The 4409-nt window shown below is 46.0% G+C and overlaps 1 long non-coding RNA gene across 1 annotated transcript in view; it reads right to left on the reverse strand.

Annotated features, from left to right (window-relative positions):
- LOC109291136 overlaps positions 1-3335 on the reverse strand; it is an 11832-nt gene extending 8497 nt beyond the window's left edge. The window contains exons 1-2 of the long non-coding RNA XR_002095755.1: positions 3325-3335; positions 1623-1624 (exon numbers count right to left, since the gene is read on the reverse strand). This is a non-coding gene — a long non-coding RNA (uncharacterized LOC109291136). The remainder of the gene's footprint in view (positions 1-1622; positions 1625-3324) is intronic.
- Positions 3336-4409: the final 1074 nt, after the last annotated feature.

Here is a 4409-nt window from a genome sequence, read left to right on the forward strand (position 1 = left end):
CCCGGGTCCTCCTTCCTCCCCTTTTTGAAGATTGGAACCACATTGGCCCTCTTCCAGTCCTCTGGCACCTCTCCAGTGCACCACGAGTGCTCATAAAGCCGTGCCAGGGGACCTGCAATGACCTCGGCCAAATCCTTTAGGACTCTAGGGTGGAGATCATCCGGGCCGGCTGACTTGAATACGTCCAGCCCCTCCAGAAGCTCCCTAACTAAATCCTCACTAAGCCTTGGCCCAGGTGTGCCTCCCCCAGGGCCCGAGGGGGGCCCAGCAGGGAGGTTGCTGTTCTGGTCCCTACTTAGGAAGACGGAGGCAAAGAAATCATTAAACATGTTAGCTTTGTCATCTGGTGTGATGACCAAGTTTCCCAACGCGTCCTGCAAGGGCCCCACATTACCTGGGACCTTCTTTTTACCTTCTTTTTCTTTTATCATTACAGGATATCCAGGTTGTAGCCGTATTGGTCTTGAGGAAAAGGCAATCAATCAGGACTCATAGTAGAGATGATCTCTTTTATTAGACCAACAAGATTTTTGCAAAAAAAACCAAATCTTTAATTGCAAGTTTTTAGGCACAAACACCCTCCATCAGGCATTGGAGAAAAGACTGTAAAAGTTTTCCTGGGTAGAAATGAAAGTTCATAGGGTTTCACAGAGGAGTCAGTAGATGGAAAACTCCTCCGGACAGCCAGTTCATAGCTGGTCTGGAGCCTCTCGCCTCCTGTGAGGAGCTCTGATGATGCAAATTACCTTGAAACAAAGGCAGGAGCAAGGTTTCAGGTGGTCACAGTTGCTTTCTGCTTAGGAAAACATGAAGATTTAATTAAAAAAAAATGGCTAAAATTCGATATCTTCCATGTGTCAGGTATCCAGGTTATTACAAGACAATTATGAAGAAGAATGGGCCGTTAACACCTGTTGAATTAAGAGTTTAGAAGGATAATAATGAGCCTTGAAGTCAACGGACTCCCTTGGCACCGCCTGACTGGAAATGCTGCTGCCACTGTCAGGGGGTTGGTTTTAAAGCCTGGGTGGAGCAGGGAGCAAAGCGGGGTGCGAGTGCACCAGTGCACCCCCTGGATCTGCCCCTGCAGACGGAGGGATGTGCAATCATCCACTGTAATGCACCACTATTTACGTGACCCATGCTTTTTGTTCAGTAAAGACCCAGCGTTTAACTAGATTAGAGCACTGCTAATCCACTGGTGCTTTGCAGATGCATCCGGCGGGGTGCAGCAGCCTGGTTGTACCCCCATGTTGCCTGTGCTGTCCGTGAGCTTTCAGCACGGGGTCTGGCCAGAGCCCCTGTTTTTGCACAGCTCCAGAGGCCAGGGGGTGAGCATGGCTGTCAGGGCTTGTCCCCTCCTTTCCCATGCTGATGAATTCAGTGGGGAGGGAAGGGAAGGTGAACAGCGGCAGTGAGCTCAGAGCTCCCCGTGAACACAAGGGCAACCAAAGTGGGGGGGCTGCACCCCTTCGGCTCCTCCTGGATGCACGACTGGCACTTGGAGCTGGCTGCATGGCAGCACTGGGAACAGCTGGCCCACCCTGTGCCATGGGGCTGTACAGAGCAGCTGCACTCCTCCTCAGTCTTTTTTATTTTGTATCTTACAAAACCTTCTGTACTCCTGACAGTTTATAAGAGATGATTATAGGAAAGCTTTGAAACTAGAAACATATATTTGGTGAATTATTCATGATGATAGTGGCTGTTCTTCCCAACCAAGATACTGCCAGCTTCCCCAGCACTCAAACTCTTTGATGATACCAGGCATCTCTGCCAGGTCAGATGACTTTCGACCTCTCAGGTCCCTCGCAGAATTGGTGCCCATTTGGACCCCAACATGTTCTTATAGGGCGGCTTCTTGAGGACTGGCACAGTTATAGCTGGCACGTCAGATTTGGCAGCACTGGCTTTAAAGCCAGATGTCTTCCCAAAGTAACGGTGTTCTTTCCACCTGTGATTCTCAACCTTTTTTCAACTCCAGGCACCCCTCATTTGACTCGAGGTCCCCTCGGCGAATGCCAGCTCCGAGCTTTCACTTGGTTTTTCACTACAGAAAAAAATAGTAGTGAATTTTCATCTTGCAAAGATCTCAGCCTGCAACAGGGCAGCTGTTTGGGAGACTGGATTCCTCTTTGAAATCCCTGGGTTTATCTTGTGAATCATATCTAAATGTTTTCATACCGAACAGTGCTCATACTGTGTGGCACCCCACAGCACCCTTAAGAGCATCTCTCAGCACCCCCGGGTGCTCCTGGACCCTGGTTGAGAATCACTGTTTTATGTACTCATTTTAGAGAACTACTGGTTTTAGATCAAAATAATAATGTCATCTGCATGGAGAGCTCTTTTCTGATGCATTCCTGAAAGTTTTATTCCTGTGACAAGCTGATTATGCCTTGCCCTCCGTGCTCCATTACTAATATGAAAATGAAAGGAGACCACAGACACCTCTGCTTCCTCCTATGGGTAAATCAGCCTGGGACAATATAATGCTAATGATTCATGAAGCTGCTTTTGAAGCTATACTTAATGAGAAACTGGGGCCAAGGTCCTTTCTGAAACAGAAATTTCCAATCGATTCTATCGCAAGCCTTCTCTGGATCGAGCGATTAAAAAAAAGGAGGCGATCTCTTTGATCTGGGACTAGGAATGGTGCCAAGTGCTCTCTGAATATTATCTGATGTTTATCTCTTCTTAATTAATCCAGTTTGATCTGGGTTTATGTACATCGAGAGCTGCTATTGCAGTCAGTTCCCTACTGCTTTTGCTCAGTGTTGTTTATCATGATTCAGCAGCGACAGAGGCCTGTAGGAGCTGCCTGCCGTCTGTCCCGCCTTTGGGGAAAAACGCACCTTCCTTTTGTAGACCGTGAGAGCTCCTTTCCCAACAGAATGGCTTTAAAAGCATTATTAATAGAATTATTAATGTCCTGTTAAATGCCTTTAAAATTCATCTGGAACAACACTGGAGCATGCTTTTCATACAGGCTACTGCCTCAAAGATGTTTTGTTTTGTGACATCTTTATTTAAATTTTGTTTCTGAATTAGTTTTAAATCTGTTTCATGTTTCCCTACCCAAGCCCACTGCTTCCAGATACCTGTAATAACTTCAGAACTTGCAGTCTCTGATCCACAAAAGCAACACATATTTCTGTAGGATGTGTATCCACCTTTTGCTTTTAATTTTCTGAATAATGTATTGCATTTGAATCCCTTAAACTTACATGGCAATCATTTTTATTTCCTTTTTCACAAAACATCTCCTCTGGCTCAGGACCTTTTCAGTGGCTTCTCTCATTAATTAATGCAATTACATCCTACTATTAGTTAACCTAGGTTGTTATGAATCTCCTGTGAACTTGCTATCTTTTTTTATTCCCCGTGCATATCAGATGACCTCTAACTAATGCTTTCCCTGTTCCCCCCATCAAAGACCTATCCTTATATTGTCCTTATAATTTATTTCAAATGGCCAAACAATGCTCTCTTTAATCACTGCAAACTGATATTTCCCCTGGAGAAACAAACCCTTTTCCAAAAAAGAGCTCTCTGGAGCTGATCCCAGCGCTCAGAAAAGTGACTGAAGACTTGGGTGTGATGTGACCACGTAGTGGTGCTAGTTTCTCCAGCTCTTGCCTGCTTAAGGAATTAGAGATTGACATTCAATATTTTGCAGTATCTGAATGCCGAGGGCGTGAATAAAAAACATAATCCCATTCCCTGGGGTGCAATTCTCCCCAGCGATCAGAGAATGTGTGTTGTTGTTGCAGAAACATTAATGCTGCACCTACTTTCTTATCTAGCTTGTGTACTTTATCAGAGCCTCCCCGGCAAGGAAGTCCTTGATGTGCAGTCCAAATCTCCTCCAAGGGTAATTTCTCCTTCCATAGGAACACAGAGTGCCTGGCTTCAAGAGACATTTGGGTAACTGAGGCCTATCCCCTGCTCCCACAGGCAAGGGCATCCTATAAATCCCATTCATAAAATGACCAGCTCCATCTTAAACGCAGTCAGGTTATTTGCTCCCACTGCTTTTGGAAAGCTTACTCCCGTGATGCTTAGAAACCTTGGTTTAATTTCCAGGCTCTGTTTATTCATTGCCAGTTTGTGTTCATTTGTTCTTGTGCCAGCATGGCCCTCTAGCTTAAATCGCTGTCTCCTTTCCTGGTGTTTATCCCCTGAGGGATTTATAGAGAACAAGCACTAGCTTCTCTCAGTCTTTGTTTTGCCAGGCTGAACAAACCCAGCTCTTTCAGGCTCCTCTCAATAAGACAGGTCATCCGGTCCACTGATGGCCTCATAGACCTTCTCCGAGCTTGTTCCAGTTTCACATCCTCACTCGTGAACGTACCCAACCCCAGGTGTCCTTTGCAAGTCCAGGTGGCAGCGTAGCGTGGCACCGTATA

This window comes from Gavialis gangeticus, unplaced genomic scaffold (assembly GCF_001723915.1).
Source record: "Gavialis gangeticus isolate Ggan-Ray unplaced genomic scaffold, GavGan_comp1, whole genome shotgun sequence".
NCBI lineage: Eukaryota > Metazoa > Chordata > Crocodylia > Gavialidae > Gavialis > Gavialis gangeticus.